Raw genomic sequence first — 20,465 nt, 5'->3', positions numbered from 1 at the left:
AACGTGCCGAAACGTAAACAGATGTCTGCGATACCCTCGAATTCCTTCCAACGACGCACGAAAGTCAGTCGGTCTACAGAGTTCGGACGCAACTCTTGCGAGACCGTGCATTCATTTACGGTTCGTGAAGTAACTGTGAGATTATATTATTTTCCGTTGTGCGATATCATTGCGGTAATTAGTGAAAAATGACTAGAAAACCACTCTGGTGTTATTCTGCACATGCTGCAGATGTGTGAAAAGTGTGAAGTGTTCGATGAGCGATACAAATTTAAGTGTCGTTCCAATAAAGTGAGAAAGAAGTGTGTGCAACATTTTTTGGATAACATGTCACCAAACACCTTCAACCTTTACGGTAAGTACAATTGATTTTGATAATTCATTCGGGAAAAAACGAACGGAAAGGTATTCGGTTCAACGGGTACCGCACTTCTTGGCTATCTTTATTAATAATTCGATTCTGGAGGGTGGGCATACGAAATTAATGGATGGGCAAATCTCTTCTACATCTGGACAAACGATATGCATCGTTGAAAGAACGATTTTGATAATATTTTCCAGAAAAATCGAACTTTAACGCGATCGCTTTAACGGGTACCGCACTTCTTGGCTATCTTCATTAATAATTCGATTCTGAGGGTGGGCATACGAAATTAATGCATGGGCAAATCTCTTCTACATCTAAACTAACGAACTGCACCGTTGAAAGAAAGATTTTGATAATATTTTCGAGAATAATCGAACTTTAACGCGATCGCTTCATCTATACCCATGTTTTCGCGGTTTTTATTTTTTATTTAAATTCTGGAGGGGGGTCAAATGAAATCTGAGAGTGGGCAAACGTGACCAAGTCGGGTACATTCGTATCCTTCTATTAAAAAATTGAAATGCATTCATGATGGGTGATGAAGACAAATTTTTTATTTTATTCATAACTTTTTTTTGGAGGGTGGGCAAAAAAAAATTTTTTATGGGCAAACGATGGACAAACGAATGCCGTTGAGTTTTTCCAAAAATTCGAATTTGGGGGTGCTATCGTCACAGACCTACCGCAAATGTATAAATTGTTTCCGCTGTGCTTTAAGATGCGAACATATGAATGAAAGGCTGAAAGGGACACGACTTCGATCGAAGTTATGCGTAAAGATAAATAAAAACTGTTGCTTTTGGTTTTCTTTTAAAGATAATACATTTTTGTTGGTCCGAAACTTCATAAATAAACGTTATTAATAAAATTCTGTTTTATTTCATTAGAAAATGAAATATCTCATTAAAAGGCAACTCTTACATCTTAGTAACAACTTACCCCAATGCGATAACAACTTGCCCCACGTAGGGGTAGGAAGTTCCGCTTCGATCAGCCACAAATAAATTACTTTCTATGGAAAACCTATTACAATATATTAAATACAAGCTTAAAGTCAGAAAGTATAATAAATTTAACAAGAAATTAGTCAGTAGTGAAGAGAATAACTACGTTATTTTCCAGTCATTTTTTATGTTTTATCGAAATCGGATCTTTTAGCCCCGATCTCCCCTATGTAGAATCGAATTTCAGGCGAGCTCTTCACTCTTCAACTTCGGTCTATAACGGATTTCCAATTTCATCGGACAAGCGTTTAAAAATTTAAAAAGAAGTTCGCAGTTCGTCTTTCGGCTAACTGACGTGCCAAGAGTCGACCGAAATCGAGCGCTGGGGCACCTGCCAAGTCGTTAATTGAAAAGGAAACGCGGCACGCGAGCCGTTCCTCGCGATGAACGCGCGAATATTACCGCGGACAGTGATGCAGTCAATTTGGAAAGCGTTCCAACGTTTTTTTTCACTTGCACGCGAAGAATCTCCATAGCAATGTCCACCGAATGATTTACAGGGTGGGTGGAGCGATAGCAGTTTCCTTCGGCAGTTCCGACGGGCTTTTATTGCCCGCCGTGAAATATTCGCGATATTTATCGAATTCATCACGGTCGTATCAGTTTGCGTTGGTCAGCCTCGAGAGCAGTTCCTGGAACGGAGATTCAATACTTTCATTTGCACCGTCGAGCGGGTTAAATTCGACGCGTCCAATCCGTTAGGCCAGGTTTACGCAAATATTTGCGATCGTCTCCACGGTTCGCAGCTCCAAAACCATGTTTCCCAGCGGCGCTTAAACGCCCTGCTCGCGCTTTCTGCCGTGGCATTTGATTTCATCAGCTCCATTGCCCCTGCTCGTTCTCCGAACGATCTCCGAATCGTTACGCATCTCGAACTGCTCGAGCCTGACTCTTTCGAATTAGCGTGCATCTCGCGAGGATTCTGTGGATTTTAAACGACATCCAAGTACACCTTCCACCCCGTGCATCCCTCACAAATTGCAATCACGCGAATTACCACCAGAGCCTCGTTAATAGCGTAGCAGTTACGTCTTGGTTACCACGTTCTTTCTCTTCGGTACTTTTCTTTCCCTAAGTTTCCAACTCTCACTTTTCTAAATTCTCTTGCTGCTTCTCTTTCCCGAGGGTTTCGTCTGGGCCTGGCGTTCGTCGAGAACATGTGGCGACCAGGTTCGCGCGAGCCGAGCGAAGTCGCTTCTCGAGTAGCCTTCTCTTTTACCTTCATCTCAGTTTTTCTTCAGTCTCCTGTCTTTCTCTTTTTCTATTTCCTTCCTTCGCCTTTTCTACCCCTGGTCAAGGGTACGGTTGGCGAAGAGAAGGCAGCTGGATTTAGGCAGTTCCTGCGTGAACACTCCGACGTCTACGCGCGAGTCATTTAGTAAAATTGTCGTTTTCCTTTGGTAAAAAATAAATTGAGTGCTTGGTAAATCGGAGTCGACATTATTTCACCTCATACCACCTCAGTAGAAAGGTCGTGTCACGAGTCTCCTCCAACGCCACCGTTCTCTCGGACTGTTTTTCCACCCCCGTTTCGCTCGTCGATATTCCCGGTGCAAGGTGCGTCACTGGGATCGCGCGACGTCGTCCCGCGTCGTTAGCGAGGCCCACCGTCGTCTTTGCAATGGGAAAATCAATTCATCAAGAGCGACGGGTGGCGTCGCGCTGAAATGGCGCGTTCGTCATTGCGGAGTCGGAGGAACCGCGTGGAAATGTAAATAAAAGGTGGCCTGGCAAGTAGGTGACGGTAGGGGTTGCCGGGTCGAGGGTGGAGGAAGCGGATGAATAAATAATCAACCGAATGGGCAGAAAAGATTGATGGAAGACGAAAGAGAGATAGAGAGAGAGGGATGATGTCGCTGTGGAGATGTGACAAAGGAATTGGGGTTGAAAATGTGGACGGGAAGGTAAATAGAAGGGTGGAGCAGTGGGGCTAGGCATAAACAGATGAAAATCCAGGAAGAAGGGTGAGACTCGTGGGGCGTAGGTGAGCAAACAGAAAGACGCGGGGAAAATCACGGAAACTGGGAATTAAATTTCGGGGAGGGACGAGCACTGTGCGCTGGACGAAATGAAAATCTTGTATGACGCGTGCACTAGCCAGGGAAAACGGAGAGAAGCGAGGGTGGAGGGCCTGAAGGCATCGTTTCCACGGCTTTGTGGCGGAAGACCCAAGGTGGTCGAGGAACAACATTACCATACTTTGTTCCATGGTCGGTCGCATTGTTTGCCCTGTGTTCTCCTGAACACCGAGTCACGCACTTATCTTTCGCTCACAAGTCAGAGCGGAGGAGAGTTCGAATTAGATTTGGAACACTCGCGACGAAGCGCAGTTTCCCCCGCTGTTTCACCAGCCGAAATTTTGCCCACAGATTGAAACTCGTTTGGAGAAACCTCGCCGAGGTGTGGAAAAGTGAATTCCAAGGAATTCTGTCCGCGTGACTCGCGCAGACACCGGGATCCCGAATAAGAATGAGAAGAAGCCGTCCGTGTTGTTCAAACACTGGATGGAATCTATTCCCCCGTTCCTTTTCTCGCTTCTCTCTGTGTATCCTGCGTAGATCGATAAGCGGATTTCGTCGAAATCCGCCGAATGTATCGCAACGTTTTCCACGAATGCTCGAGTGCGCTGGATCGGCCCACGTTTGCACAGTTTCGAGGAGGGGATCCGTCGACGGAATAAATTCCACCGTGCAGTGGAGGCGCTTCAAGAGTTAGGGTGTATAAACTGGGCCCTGGGCGGGGTGGATGGAGATTTTGAAAATTTCACGACGCTTCCTTAGGAAATATTACGCGCACGTCATCGAGAACGGTGTAACATTACCCAGTCAGGGTAGCGCTGCCCAGGGGATTAACTTAATATCCCCGCACCTGTTGCTACGAAAGCGTAACACTACCTAGAAAACGTAATCCACAATCAATCACTAAGGAACGTCGCGTAATCCTTCAGCCACCCCTACCGAAACGTAACAGTACTATTGCGAGATGAGAAGAAGCGCGACTACCCACAAGCTGAATTGTCACAGGAGCAAGGGGAATCGCCCGCTCGCTCCACCCTATCCCCTCCAAGAAGTCCTACTTTTCGGTTCTTAGCGGCTGTCCATATCCGCGGGCTGTCGTGATTTGTTTCGTTCGTGTTCTGCGTTACGCGGCGGACTTCGTTCCAAGGAATTCGGTGGAGCGAGCGGGCGATTCCCCTTGCCTCTGTGGCATTTTAGCTTGCGGGTAGTCGCGCTTCTTCCTATCTCGCAATAGTAGGTACGTAATCCTCCGTCCACCACCAAGGAAAAGTACCGCTGCGTGGCGACCGGCTGCTTCTCAAGAAAACGTAGCAATACATGTTTTCCAGCGAACAGAGGCCAACGTAAATCCTGCTTCATCCTTTATTCAGCGGACGCCTTCTGGTATCCAGACACGTTCCACTGCGCGTCCCGTAGACGTGCTACGTCAACGGTCGGCTTGCCCGGCTGCGTTGAGCTTCTCCGATGGGAAATTCGCGTGGGGCAGAAGGCAACTAATATCGCAGCACGCGCGCGATATTTCTATTAACGAAACGGGAGCATTTTGCGGGCCACAAAGCTCGCATAGAAGCACAGGCGACTGGCCCCGGCGCGCTGGCCGAGAGATACGGCCGGGAAACTTGACGAGTTTACCTTCTGCTCGGTGGTTCTTGATCGTAATAGACTCGCGAACGTTCAAAGGGAAACGCTCGTGGACCCTGTCGCGGGGGACACAGTATTACGTTTCTGTGAGAGAATTGCGAGCGTTTGACGATTCCAGCCAGCGGACCCTGTATGACTCTGTGGGTGGACGCTTCGAAGTAACGACCTCTTCCTCGAGTAATAGGAACCTCCGCCGAAATGCGCTTCTCAAGATATTTCGCGTGGAACGTGGGATAATGAAAGTCGAAGCCGAGAATCTTCCACTGTCAGAAAAACCTCCTCGCGGATAGCGTGGCTAAATGGTCCCTTCGTTGATCAGGAGGAAGACTCCGCTCCATTTAGAACCACCAATCCAAACGAAATCAACGAATCACTTGTCCCGACTAAACCGATTTGCACTCGCTGCCCTGGCACGATTTAAGACCCGTTTCCCATTCGAGAGCCGAGGGAACTGGAGCCAGCCCAAGTGCCTGCTCCGTTATTCGGCGTTTTTCACGCGGCGCGCCTTTTTCATCCCCTGGAAAATTAATACTCGCCGTACCCGTTACGCGAGCGGTAGCTGTGGAATGAAGGGTGAGTCGCGTGTTCCGTAAAGCCGTGGCCGAGGAAATACGACGACGTATCGCTTCGCGGGATCCATTCTGGGCACGGTGCATCACGGGAGAGATTAATCGTTCGCCAAAATCCAACGGGCGGGAGATAACGATCTAGCGAGTCTGGGCTCCTCGCGCGGCCTGGATAAATATTCATCGCGCGAGTAAGGGGTGTGCAGTCGGGCCGATCCGATTGGTCGAGCAGAGCGCACCCCTCGTGCATAAAGGCTAGTCTCGCTGGCTGCTGGTTTAACTTCTGACACGGCGGATCGATGATTATTAACGCGAAACAACAGCCATGTTTCTGCGTCGCTCAAGGAAATTTCCGTTAATGGACTACTGGCTAGTAGCCGCGGACGGGCGAGCTTCCTGGAAAGATTATTTTAAAATTGCACCCCTTTCGCACGCTTGCCATTTCCCCGCGGCAAATGAGGTCTTTATCGCGGATCGCGCGGAGGGCGCACGAAGCAGGGGTGACTTTTATAATCCTTGACGCGACCTGCGGCGGCGATCGAAGGGGAACTTAAACAGGGGCATTAACAGTGGATCTTTCTTAATCTCCGATCAAGAAATAATTAATGACAACTCGTCATCTATATCTCAACTCGTCTCTATATCTCAAAATTCATTTCGGAATCAATTATTTGACCAATTCTTAGTGTAATCTTTCAACCTCGCTGTAGCGTTTTATTGTTTTGTAGTACGCGGACGGTTTAATCTTACTTGTATTTACTTGTATATTATGTACTCTAAAGGGTTTTTCCCGTATATAATAATAATAATAATAATAATAATAATCTACTTCGCGCAGACTCTGTAGGGGAGACCGGGGCTAGTTGACTAACGAGGTTAGTTGACTAATTCCCTTTAATTGTTGTGTTATGTTATAAATTATGCTGCGATTCGCGATATTGAAGCATATGAACGACCAGCTTGCCATTTAATGTGTCACCGTGACGAAAACTTGCGTGTTCTATCAGTGGGAATGGAAAATCTAAAAAGGTCGGCGGGAAGTAAATATTTTTGTTTCGACTATTTATGAATTTTTGTCCACTAACAAGGGAAGATCCCGAACCCGAAAATTCAAAAAATTCAGAAACTTTGTGAATATGTAGGGAATTTCCTCTTAATTACAACGGAATTTTGGTTTGCTGCCCAAATTCACACAAAGAGGGTGAATTAACCCCCGAAAATTCGGCTATTTTCCGATTTTCTGTTATAACTCGCGAACTGTAAGAGATAGAAGAAAAGTTTCGGGGCAAAAGTTACTTCTTTTAATTAAATCTATCATTTGGCAAAAAAATTATTTTACAGTTCGCGAGTTATAACAGAAAGTCGGAAAATAACCGGATTTTCGGGGTTCAATTACACGCCCTTAGAGTGAATTTAGGCAGCAAACAAAAATTCCGTTGTAATTAAGAGGAAATTCCCTACATATTCACGAACTTTCTGAATTTTTTGAATTTCCGTGTTCGGGATGTTCCCTTATAAGTATTGCTTGATGTTTTTTCGTGAATATTTTGTGGAAACGTGATACATTGACTATAGTTTAGGGTATTTTATTTTATCCGGTTTAATTTTCGTGACAAGTACGGTGTTTACAATCCTCGTATCAGATTTTCGGGCGCGGTCTGACAGGCCGAATGTTTAACAGACGTGGCGTCGAAAAAGGACAAGACAGTGCGCTCTTGGTGGTCCGGGAAGCTAACGCTCAACACCCCGGTCTCCCCTACTCCCACACCATTGCTTTCGAAGCTCGATCCTTCCAAATAGAATTCAGTTTGTTACCCTGAAAATCGTCAGACGGTATTCGCTATTGCTCCAGCAACGTGTCGCAACGCTCGACGCCTGCCGTCGCGCAAAGCGAAAACTGTTGTACTCGACACGAGCCTCGCCGAATTTGAAGTAGATGGATTCGGATGGTTGACTCGGCGAGTTTCGGTTCGAATATCGAGAGCAGATTGATCCGTACATGGTCGGCCAAATGGATCCACGTTTAATATCCGCCATTCGTGGGACACGAAAGTTTATCTGGTCACAAAATTTCCAAGACACCAAATAACGTCAATGCGAACTAACTAAGTAGTGACTAATCAGACTGTATTCTTCTGTTTCAGGTCACCGTCGCCAGCGTCAAACTAAAGCGAGGTAAGAGGACTTCCACAAAACTTCCACGAAACTTCCACGAGTTTCTTGAATGAAATTTTAAGTACCGCTCTCTGGCAACTGAAAAGCTCTCCGAAGCAGTATCTGCGAACTCCCTCTGCAGGCGCATTATTCTTTCCATTAGAAACGTACCCCCTAATACACTGTTTGCCAGAATAACATGTCGGCTCCTCGTTGGAGCTTCCTCCGGGGATCAGGCGGGAGCCACTACACCGAAGTAAATATGAGACAGATTAGAACGGGTCGTGGGGATTATGTACCCTTCCAGATGCAACCGCGTTCGCGACGTCGCGCGGATCCCAGCCGACACGCCCCTCCCCCTACGCTAGCTCGCAGTCGAAAATTCGCCGTTTAATATCGGACATTTTTCCGAGCCCGGCTTCATGAATACCAATTTCGGCCGGCTGGATGCGCAGCTGCAGATTTCCTCGATGCTCGCCGCAAATGCGAATACCTTTCGCGTAGGACCCACCCCCCTGTCTCCGCTCCTCTCTCTCTCCGTTCCTCAGGCTTGTCGCGCATCGGCGTACACGCTCCGAAAACCCTGTTATCCGATCGTCGATCCGATTATCGATCCGCCCCTATCCCACGGGGAACATGATCCCTCGCGTATCGCATTATTTTCGCGCAGCAGCCCTCGTTTCGCCGTGCATAACGTTCCGCAGCGCTTCCGACCCGACATGGACGGAGCCATCCACTCGAATGGATAGAGTCGTTCATTACAGCGTCCTGAATTGTCCCGCGTCTCGTTCACACCCTTCGGTTCTTTGCTTCCCTGTTTTTCTTCCCTTTTTTTTTAACTCTATTTTAACCTGTTGACTGGCTCCCTTCCACACGAACGTCTGCAGTGTATTCAGGGAAGATCACGATGTGTGCGACGCTGAAAGCTTCAGTGGGACTTAACTCCTCTTCCTGGCGAGTTAAACCAGGCACGGTTGTTTCTGTGGGTAAACGCTTGCGCGGAGAATCTGTTGGTATTTATCTTGATTAACGGCGAAACACTGAGTCAACTCGACTGTTTTTGACGTTCAACGAGGATCCATTTCCCTCGGGCGTACGGCCCCGGAGACGAAATGGGGGAAAATATGTGTCTGGCTTGTTCACGCTTCCGTGTATCCCCTCGTTATTTGCCCGCGGATGAACTTGACTCCGTCGAAGGATTCTCGTCATTATTTTAAAGCGTGAGATTAGCTCCAGCAACGCCCCTGTAATGTCAGCCCCGAGCACGATGGTAAGTGTATCTAGTTACCCCTGATTACGGAATAAATTACAATAAATCTCGATGCTCCGTCAGAATTTTATATCCCGGAATCGAGCCATCATCGTGCTTCGAGGAAACGATGCAATATGAGCTTTTAATACCATCGCTCTTGCTTCGCGCGAAAAGAATACTCCCTTTCTCGTGGCAGCGGTCGATCCACCTATTACTCGGACCGGGAATGGCTGGCGATAGTTGGGCAGTCAATCGTGGAGCATTCTCGGGGAAAATGCTTAGGCATTACGCGGTAAATGGCGGCCCATTATGTGCTTCTGTTCGGTCACTCTAACGAGCCTTCGTACCGCGACAGTGTTCACCGTTCCGGCCTCCAGCTGAACCTTTATGTGCGTCGGCTGTGATTACCGCGACAGTTCAGCGTTGCTTTATCTTTGCGAAGCAATTTGCGCAGAAGTCTTTGGCAGAGAGAGAGTAGAGGGCGCGCGATTAGAAATGCTGGTGCATGCAAAGGGAATCGGTAGAAACCCTCGCTACTTTTTAATCCTCTTCACTGCCGTACTCTGCTCCGTGCAGAGAAGATTTTCTCGTGCAGGTATGAAATAGTAAGCGATTGTTGTCAAAGGAGTCCTAGGATTTGTCCGGCAGGACTTCTTTTAATCCAAACGCACGGGATATTAACGAATTCTCCTTCGCCCCGTCCCCTCTCGCGTGGTAAGTGCAAAAGCCAACGGGGCTCAAAGCGTCCAGAGAAGGTTTAATAACAAAAAAAAAGAGAGAGAAGAAGGAAGGAAGTTAAGTACGCTCGAAACTTGAGCGAGCTAAATTGCAGCTGAAGTATTCGCCGGGCGGAAATAAAACGCGGCGATATAAAATTCTCGGGATGCTTTCATCGCTGCGAAACAAACACGCCGAATTATTAATAAAGAACGAAACGAGCGGGCCACGAAATATCCTGCGCAAGCTCCCATTGTTCCGCAGGGGAGTAGCCGTCGGGTCGGAGCGGAGCGACGGGGAGCGGTATCGAGAAATCCAACGCGGAATGGAGTATCGAAACTCGAGATGAAGTGCACTCGTAATTAGGATCGGGAACGAAAGGAGGAAAAAAAACACGCTGGGAAAAGCTTTTTCCCGCGCGAGGAGCTCGCCCGCCGAACTTTGAAATCTCGTTCCGAGTCTCTGTGAAACTTCCGAGGATCTTCCGCACGCATTTTAAGGATCTCCCCTTCTCGCCCGCGCCGAATAGCATTTGCAAAGTTCGCGTAGAAAGAGAATTCGTCGCTTTTGCAAATACTAGATCCGTTGGACCCATCGCGCGCCCTAAACTTCACCCGAGTCTCTCGATAACAAAGCAAGTGCCACCGAACTTTCTCCAACGAATTAGGAAACTTACGCTCGCCCCCCTTCCGTATTTAATCAACGATAACGAGACTTCGACAGCTCCACACGCCGAGCCGTAGGCTCTTCCTTTCTTAACTCAAATCCGATCGCCATCGATTCTAACTCGATCAATCGAGGACGACGATTCCCGTAAGAATCTCGTAACCGTGCAATGACCGATCCAAAACTTGCCCACCTTTCCGTTGTCCTTTCCCTCGTTTCCAATCAGACTCTTATCGCCGGATTAACGACGAGGACTCAGGGTTCCCCGGTGGAAAATCGAGCGGAGAAATTAGCCGAAGTTACTGGAGTGGCCTTCAGACGGTTCCCGAGTCTGCGACCGAAATTCTGCATGCTCCGACAGGGCGGGCTTCAGGATTTCGCTTTCCGAGGTATTAATAAGCCCCGAACTTGTCGAAAGTCTCGGGCATCTGGAACTTGAGCGCTGCATCATTTACGAACAGAGGCCCAGCGACGGTTGCCAAGCCGTGGAGGCTCAAGGAGTACCTACCTAGATATTAAAGAAGAAGGAAGACGTCGATTATGAACTATCGATGGGAAATTGAATAACTTCGTTACGATCCTCTCCTCTGTTACAAAAGTTTCGAGAACGGAGCCGTGCCGTGAGCTCTCTGTGGCAAGTGAAGCGTCGCGAGGCAAAAGGAAGACTGGATTCGAGATTCCGCTCGCAACGAGGCAGACGAAGAAACGGCAGAAACGAAGCTGACTGTGCTCCCTCCAGTCCGTGCGCCATTTTCACCAACACTCCGTCAGCGATTCAGCTTCTCCCTACGGAGTTAAGCCTCTCCACTGTCCCTGGGATTGTTTCATCCACGCGGATGCAATCGGGATACGTCAGAATTAGCGCGTCGGCCGTGTGCGGTATCGGAACTCGTTCGCTAGAAGCTGATTAGAATTTCAAGCATGGCGGAGGGTTTACGGATGTGGGAATGATCGCGGAGGGTCCTGCCGTTTTCGAAATCCCAGTGAATCTCGACAGGGAGACTGGCGGAAATCCCAGGGGCGGACTCGGGCGAGTTTCGCGAGTGCGTTCAACTTCTGTTCCCCCGTGGGGTTTAAAGGGCGTAGGTGAACGGGAACGCTAAGCTGGAATACGAGGCATTAGCTCGAGGGAAGTCGTGAAATTAACGGGGGAAACCGCGTTACAAGGGCGCGCGGGTACCTGGGTGATTACGTTAAACACAGCGATTCGACGTTAATGGACAAGTTGCGAAGCCTGGGCCGCGAATGGGATGGGATTAAAGGGGGAGCTCGATTAATTAGGAGGGCACGAGTGTGCAGACGTCTTCGGGATCTGTTTTAGAGTTGAACGACCAATTTCATCCCTTGTAAATCGTTACACCTGAACGGCTTAGATGCATTCCATTCCGTTTACGATATTTCCGAAGCAATCGCACCTCCAGGGAGACAGCTCGAAGCGATTCGAGGCATCGAGCGCAGAAGATCGCTGCGCAGCGAGAAACCGTGTAGCAATGCACGCGCGGGGCTGGAATTCCGTTAGCACAGCGGTCCAGGCGTGCCTGAGATATTAATAGAGCTTAATTTACTAGGCCGAAGAGGAGCCGCGGACAAACCAGCGTCCGTAGGATCGATGCGTACCTCGCGTTCTTCCTCTCTCGTTTCCCGTTGCAGAATTCACAGAAGCAGGGCTGGCTAACCTTCCCGCATCGATCTACGCTCTGGATTCCGTCGAATCCGTCGCTGCCGCGTATGCAGCCGTGGGATTCCAGCTTCGCGTCGACCCTCCGCCCACGCAGCGCCTAGTTCGTCCAGATGATTGCTAAGATTCCGGTTAAACGTTAACCCGACGTCTCGTCGAAGCGTGCACGCGTTCGCAACGCGACCTGGGATCGGGGATAAAGCTTAGGTATACCAGAAGCGGAGCAACGGCTAGTGCCTCATCCCAGCGCGCGATTAGGCTAATCGGCAAGGTGGATTTGCGTGACCTGGGACCACCACCCTCTTCCTAATCGATCGCCTAAGTCCTAAGTAATTTTGGCCAACAAATTGTTCGATGGGCTCCGCTGATAGTTCACCGATACTCGCGGAGTGCGCTGCTCAGGCGGTTGAATACAGCATGTCTGCGGGGGAGTTTGTTTAAAACTTAACGAGGGATGAAATAGAGGAACTGCCGCACACTTCGGTGCCTTCTAATCGAGCTGTTTCACTTTAGTTTCGCCTCGTAATCCGTTCCCCACGGTATTTACCCATCCGTTCCTTGCATAACCGATCGAACGTGCCCCATTAGCTGCGTTCTCGCGTGCAAGTCCTCGCAGGGTCCCAGAAAGTGCGATCAATCTTGATTACCGTGCTTTGCATAACGTCAGACGGACCCTCTTAGTGAAACAGGACACCATCGAGCTTTCTTAAACGCTCTCCTCATTACGACCGTCCCGTGGCCGTTCAGTGTTACACCGTTCGCGAGACGGATAGCTCCTCGTGTAATTTGCGCCGCTCTCGCGACACCCAAGGACGACGAACCCTCCTTTCGCCCCCGACGCCCCGTGCAATTTGTATGTGCGTCGAACTCCGTCGTCTATTACCTGTAATACAGACAGATTAATATCGTTCATCATACTCTGGGGAGGTTAGGGTGGCCATTAAGAAGGTTACGCGCACCCCCGCCCCACTCCTCGGCCCGGCTAGCAACAATTTATCTGAGTGATCGCTTAGATTATCCCCGTGGCCCCGGCAAGACTTGAACGAGGCCTGGTTAACAAGTATTTACGACGGGAAGCATGCCGCTGCTTCTTCGAGGAAAATGAATCGCGGGGAAGCGGGGGAAATGAGAGTCAACGGGGGCGCTGAAGGCGAAGGGAATAAGTCAAGAGATTGTACTTGAAACTTTTACAATGGAACATCTCCGCGCTCTATTTCCACGCGCCTACAATTTTTCCAACGCTTCTTTTCCTCCTTTTTTCTTCACGGATTTACAGTTCCCATCGCGGCCGGCCGCGAGTCGGAACAATCGATCCTCGAACGGCACCACGTTCCAGAGGGACTAATTTCGCTGGCGGACCTTTAATGGTCACGCAACGATACATTTAATGCCGCAGAAGTCCCGTAGGCAGAAACGATCCGCAGGATTGATGATTTATGAGCGGGGGATTGATTCCCGTCTGCAAAGTGCTGTTAAGCCGCGCGGCATTAGGCGAAATAATTTAACGGGTGAATTATGGCTGCCGAGTGAAGCACAGATGGTTAGAGTAAGTGTCTGGAATTTATGGAAACGTTTAACGGCCGTTTAATACGGTTTAACGTGCAATTAGCAACAATCGCGCGCGGATGAGCATGCTCTTTTTCGCCCGCGGGCCACCGGCTGCCAGCTTGACTCTATTCCGCCCCGTTTCGCCCTCATCCCAGCCGTTTAATTTCGCCGGCTGTGTAATCTGCGAATCAACGAACATACCGGAGAGGGAAAACAGTATCTACAGCGATCCTTCGTAGTTGAAATATTAAAAGAACCTCTTCTAAGCTCGAGCGCAAGGTTCTACTTGCTACGTCTGACCATGCGCTGACTCGTTCCACTTGCACGGCTACCTAGCAACTCGTTCACTCGTCCCTTCGCTCTAACGCTCGTTCTAGTTGCATAAAACAGTGGGATCACGATAGGGAGAAGAAATTTCTGCCATTATCCGCGAGGTCTTTCATTCCATCCTTTCAGATTGCAACAATCGGCCGAGCGTGTACAGGGGACATTTTACGTGCGCGGTTTTTAGCGGAATTTTGCTCGCATTGTAACGAAATGATACACGGAGGACGGCGCAAAGTCGCTGGTAGAAACTGCGCGCTTCCCGGATATTTACAGCCTTTCATGAAATCCCGTCCGAGCAGTTTCCTCGTTCCGCGCAATTACTTTAAATTCCCCGCGTAATCGTATCCCGGGAATTCAGTTTTGTTATTGCGTCGGTGTTTTTCAGCGCCGATGAAATTTTCGCCCGGCAAAATCCCATTAATATTCCTTATCGCGAAGCTAAACAAGAACTTCATTGCGCATTCATTGCCTGCCCCGCCGCTCTGCCACGCGTACGAGGTACGTGCAGTCATAGGGGCTCGAGGAATATTCCGCTCTCGCCGCGAGCCTTAATCCCTTTAAGCGTCGAAGACTCGTGGCTGAAACTGCAAAAGAAATCGCGCGACACCCCCGGGAAACGTAGGAGTCGAACAATTCACCCTTGGAAGACTTGGAAGCCTTGAGAGCCGAGGAATTGGCCCCTGCAAGGCGAGGAATTGGCCCTCGGGAAATGCGGGTTGCAGAGAATTACTAATAAAAAGACGCGGCGCGCGAAACGCTCGTTCCTGAGGATCTCACACGACTCAAGCAAAGCTGGATATTATGCTGACTGGTAGGACTTGCGTGATATAACGCGCAAGCAGCAGGCGAATGGAATTAGCTCGCATCGCGAACTAGTTCCCATGGCCGTCGACGTTCAAATTATAAGCTGCTCGTATCAACGTCACTCCATTGGACAGCTTGTTACGCGAGCGTTATCGTGCTATTGGCGTTACAGTATCTCGACAATAAATCACACTGCGCATAGACCCTTCAGTGTCTTCGTAAAACATCACAATAGCCTTCGCCTGACAACGATTCACTGGCCACTTCGAATCGACTGACGCGTTCCACGTGAACGTTCACGGCGCGCCTTTCCACTCGGAGATAGATTAGATCGTTAAAATTTTCTACTGCGCTTCCAGGGCATTGTGCCTGGAGCCTTATAAATAGCTCTTCTGTTCAGACGCCACGGCAGAGGCAGTTAGAATTGGGGGCGACGCAAACGAATGCGTCGAGGGATACCACCCAAAGGTATTACTGTTGCCTTCTTCGGGTGTCCCGTAACAGTTGCCCGCGTCCCGCATTTCTCTCCATCCACCTAAGCTTTTCTCGCGAAGCAAGGGGATGATCTCGAGTTCCCCGAGGGGCTGGGCGAGGAAACCAATCCGCCAGAGGCCCCGATGCATCGCGACGCGCTCGCTTGCGCCGCGAGAGAAACGAAAATAAATGCCAGGTCCCCGGAGTGCATACGAATGAACCGGGGGGATGGGAGAGGAAAGGAGCCCGCCGGAGTTGAAGCGGAATTTCGAGGCAGCTTGATAGGATAAAGGGCCATCCCCGACGTCTTCGTGTCGGCACGCCACCGTACTCCATAATAATGGCGAGCAGGACAGGGGACGCGAGCTCTCTCCGCTGCTGCTCTCAAACTTTTCGTCGAGCGGGAGGGTAGCGCGTTAACTTCCCATCGTTCCGAGTTCGCGGATCGAGTTACTCGCGCCGAAAATTCGGGGAACTAGCCCTCCGATGGGATGGCCCGAAGTAAATGGCCGCTGGGAATCGTTGCAGCATCGTCGCGGGAAGGATTTTCCAATTGGTGGTTTCCAGCGGGAGGGGAAGCCAAATACCTGACCACCTCTAAGCAGAAGACACTCGAAGGAGGCTAAAAGTTTCTGAACGTCCAAGAAACATCCCCGGAGTGTCCAATCAGTCGCTATTACGGCGCGATGTTTCGCTTGACAAACCCTGGAATACAGCCCGTCAACGGGGCGCACTTTAGAACTCGGATACCGGGCTGCAAGAGGCGGCTATCGAGTACGATGAGGATCGATTAAGGTCGATCGAGCAGAGGGCCAATGGAGGAGCGGGGAAGAGGCTCTCTCTGCAGCCCAACCGTTCATTAGTACCCAATAGTCGGGCTCCGCAGGCGAAGCCACAAACGATGTCATTAACGTGATCCGTGGACGTTAGTTGGAGCGCTGATGGCAGGAGTCGCCCCGATATAAGTGCTCCCGAAGACATTGTCCGTCGTCCGCGGGCAAGTTGCCGCGGCGCGGAGCGCGTAAATAACTGCCCGCTGTCAAAGAAACGGCAACAATAACTCCGGCAAGTTCCCTGGAACTCGTGAATTGGCTCGGGACACGGCTGCACCCTCGTCGAGCTTTGTTCTCAGGATTTAGGGGATTCGTTAAACACCACGGGTGGCTCCGTTTAAAGGGATAATGTCGGGGTGCGGGCGGACGCTCGGGAAAAATGGCGAAGCCACTGGAATCTCCTTAATTACAATCGAAAGCGGAAAAAGTACTTTGTGCTTGGATGAAAATCCAATTCATCTTTACAAACTTCCCGGCAACCTCTCATCAATTCCACCCTGATATCGACAGCGTGAAACACCGAGTAATCGATTGCCACGTAGCCGTAACTTATTTGCCCGCGATATGAAAGTCAATAGGATTAGGCGGTAAATCACGACGCATTGAACGCCGCGGCCAGGTTCTCCGAGCAGAAAGGACGAAGACGAAAGTCCTACTATTCGTGTCTCATAGCTGGGCCACGGTTAACGCGTCGTAAATGTCTAATATTCTCGGCGCTCAGAGATAAAGCACGAAGCGTCGAATTAAGGAATGATTTCGCTGAAAGGGCTCGTTGCTCGTCGAACACGATTCTGTCGAGTCAAAATTTCCGCCGAGAGTAGTCCCGGTCTACTGCCAATTCTTTAACGAAGCGTTCCGCGTCCGCGAGCCAGCCGCAGGATCGCGAGAAACGCCTCCGCTCCCGCTTCTCCGGGGTCGCCGGGAGCAGCTCTGTCGCGCTCGTCCGAGCGGAAGCGATCCCTTGGAACGGAAAGAATCACTGCCGTCTTCGTTGCCAGTAGGCAAACGTCCAGCGGAAATTTCCTCGGGGAATGGCGGCGATAGGTAAATGGATAGGTGTGGCCACGGCTCGCGCGAGTCACAGCTCGCTGGACAAATTGAATTGGTGCATTGGAAGAGGAACCTCTGAATTTCGCGCGGAGCGTCTTGGGTAATGAAGCAGTCGGGGGATCTTCGGAGCTGATCGAAAAAGAGCAAGTGAAGAGAGCAAGGGAAGAAGCTGCGCATGGGCGGGCAAGTGGAGTAGACGATGAGTGATGAGGGCAGTGATGTAAACCAGTGCATGGTCAGACAGGTGGAACAGCCGCCGATGTGTTGAGTAGCCAGGCACGTTACCCTATAGGACTGACTACATACATCTAGAGACGCGGTAGCGTTTCGACGCCAAGTGCAGGAAAGAAAGTACAGAAAAGACACCCTGTATATGTCGACTGTCGCTAACGCTGTCATTTACTCGTCGCCGGGCTATTCCAACCTAACCTGAAACTTATTTCATTAATATCTCATCACGCCTGCAATATTTCCTAAACTTAAAGGCATTTTTCTTATGTAAACCGCATATAAGCTTTCGAGTAAGACCAATTTTGATTTCACATATTTGTTTTTATATTCTAATTATTATTATCTTCTATTCTTTTGTGATTTATTTGATTTCATGTACTTGGCGTAATTTATTTTACTTTTTTGAAGCTTTTTTATGGGGATATACGTTTCAAGTAACCAACACGGAGCAAGTGAACCAGCGCGCAGTCAGACAAGTGGAATGAGCCTGTTAAATGGTCAGACAGGTCCCACCGCGAGCAAGTCCGGATACAAAAATACAGTGAACAGAGAGAGCTACCGTTCCCGTGGGAACTGGAAACTTTTAAAATTCTCCGGGCACTTTAAAATTCGATTAAACCCCACGGAAGTTCGGGAAGCTTTAAGAACGTTATTAATATTCCCAGACGTTGGAAGTTCGGTGTGCTAATGAAAATACCGTTCCCTCTGCAGCGGAATAAGTTAATAACAGCCTCGTCGCAGGGACACCCCTATTAATCATTCAAGTGCTAACTTTCCTGTTGTCCGACGGGGGTAGAAACGACCTCCCTTTGATTCCCTCTATTATCGATGCTCCACTGTCGCAATTGTTTCGCGACATTCGACGATGATACAACATCGGCTCCCTTTGCAGGACGTCAGCTGTTTTATCGCGCGGATTTCCCGCGTGGATTGTTCCGCTCCCAGCAATTTGAAGTTTATACCGCGGCCGGCGTAGTCGCCGCGAGTGCAAGGTGTCTAGAACTCATTCGCCAACGGCATTATCGATCAGGACACGTTGCAGTCGTGGCACTTCTATCGAATCGGTAGAAAAACAGACGATAGAGCGCAGAGGGAGTGCGGAAAATTGAAAATGTTTGGGTAATGGCGCAGGCTTTTCTGTGAAACTCGTTACCAGGCAAGCAGCCCGTATAATGAAGTTGTTTGAAACGTGCTCGGCAGGTGACCACCGCTCGTTCCATCAACGATCCCCTTGCAACGACTTAATTCCCTGCGGCTGGTCGTCTACGCAGCTTTTAGCCGCGTTCCCTTATGTTTAATTCAGCGGTAAGTCCAGGGGGGGCGGGGGAGGAGGAGGCGAAATGCGACGAGGTTGTTGCAAGGCACGTCGGCGACGTGTCAAGGTCGTGTGACCCTCGAAGAACCGACCTCCAGCGGCTTGTGTACCTACTGCTCGAGCTTTAGTGGTCGCATAATGGTCATGGTGCCGTAAAGTATATCGTAAATGTACGGTATATAAGTGTGTACACGCGAGGGACGCCAATGGCGACGGAGGGGGGTTCGATACGTTTCGCGTGCAAACGTGGGCGTCCTCTGTGACCAATTCGTTCGCTGCACACTGCAACGTTTATTAAGAAGCATAACTCTGCGCCTACGACGACGTTCATTAACGCTTGCAAATTCACCCCGTTCTAGAGGTAGTTTTGTGACGATGGTAGTTGCCTGCCTGATGCGATTGTACTTTGACCGTGCGCGGTCATGAAACTGCTCTGCCTGCCTTGCTACTCTTTATCTTCTCTTCTTCTTCTTCTTTTCTTCTCTACATATATAAAAGAAAACGTATGTTTCCCTGTTCCCTCAAAACTTAGGAACTAATAGATCAATTTCGACGCGGCTTTAAAACGTGTAGTGCAATTCTCGGGGAAGGTTTTAGGCTATAGTACTTATTACTCAGTATTTATTACTCAGTCTTATACTATAGTATTTATTACTCAGTATTATACTATAGTATTTATTACTCAGCCCCATTTACTAATATCGTCGCGATATTACAAAATGGGACTGAGTAATAAGCGAAATAGTGAAGCGGGGCAGATAGATCTTATTTTACAATGGCGTCCACCGTTCTGCGGCGCAAGAGGATCACATCGTTTGTCTATACATGTATATAAAAGAATAAGTCCTGGCTGACTGACCGACTCATCAACGCCCAGCTGATACTGTTTAATCTAGGAACGTGAAATTTGGAAGGTACATTGTTTTCATGACGCGCCCACTAAGGAAGGATTTATGGAAGTTCCGTCCCCAAAGGGGTGAAAAGAGGTAAAATGTATTTTCTCGGATTCCTTAACCCTCAGTTGTCACATTGACCCTGCAATTTTTTTAAACAAAAAACTTTTTGTTGCAACTCTTATTGCTTCAAATTATTTTTAAGCACGATGACATTTTAAATGTCAACTGTCAACGTTGGGCATATATTCTACAATGTTCAAACTTTATCTCAGAATTTTTTGAGGGTTAATATCTGTTAGGTCCGATTAGATACCAACTTGATTCTTACTTACAAAGATTGGCCACACAAATGCCTATAAACCAATTTCAGGATTTCGCCCTAATCAACCCCTAAGGGGGTGATGAGAAGGGGTGAAAAGTGTTTTCGTGGAGTCCTTAATATCTCTTAGGCCCGAAGCGAAGCGCGGGTATGTTTGCTAGTTATAATATAATGGAAAGGGTGTGCGCTCACCTGCAGAAAATTGAAACAATATTCCGTTTGTTTAATTCAGACGACAGGGCACTTAGAGCGACGAACGTTCTACGTAAACGTGGAAATGTGGAGTTTAGAGCGGCCACTGAGCATCCGTGAAACACCCTAGGACACCCTAATTCCTCGTCAAATAGATCCGCTAGAGCGCCCCGGCGAATCGACGTGCTGGCAAAGCCGAATCCCCCGAAACCTGCCGCCGAGAAGTTAATCTCGTTTCGCGCGTCGTGCTAACCCCGCCGATTACACTCGAAGATGCAATTCCCAGCGGCGCCACTTCCGACCAACTTTTCGCCTCGAAATCGCGCGTCTGTAATTTCAGTTAGTCTGTCGTTGGACGAGTTGCCGTCGAGTTTGCAACCCGCTGCTCGACAGGCCCTTTCCCTCCGAATCTC

The 20,465-nt window shown here is 49.1% G+C and overlaps 1 protein-coding gene across 2 annotated transcripts in view; it reads left to right on the top strand.

Annotated features, from left to right (window-relative positions):
• LOC143368221 (uncharacterized) overlaps positions 1–20,465 on the top strand; it is an 88,010-nt gene that overhangs the window by 25,965 nt on the left and 41,580 nt on the right. The window contains exon 2 of one of the 2 annotated variants that reach the window (XM_076810729.1): positions 7,741–7,755. The gene's annotated coding sequence lies outside the window, so the exon portion shown is untranslated. Of the gene's footprint in view, positions 1–7,740; positions 7,772–20,465 lie in introns of both variants that reach the window. The other variant, XM_076810728.1, reaches the window with a different exon arrangement.

The sequence above is a fragment of the Andrena cerasifolii genome, chromosome 4, assembly GCF_050908995.1.
Source record: "Andrena cerasifolii isolate SP2316 chromosome 4, iyAndCera1_principal, whole genome shotgun sequence".
In the NCBI taxonomy this organism is placed as follows: domain Eukaryota; kingdom Metazoa; phylum Arthropoda; class Insecta; order Hymenoptera; family Andrenidae; genus Andrena; species Andrena cerasifolii.
Note: the sequence above shows the minus strand (reverse complement) of the source record. Positions and strands in the feature narration are given on the sequence as shown.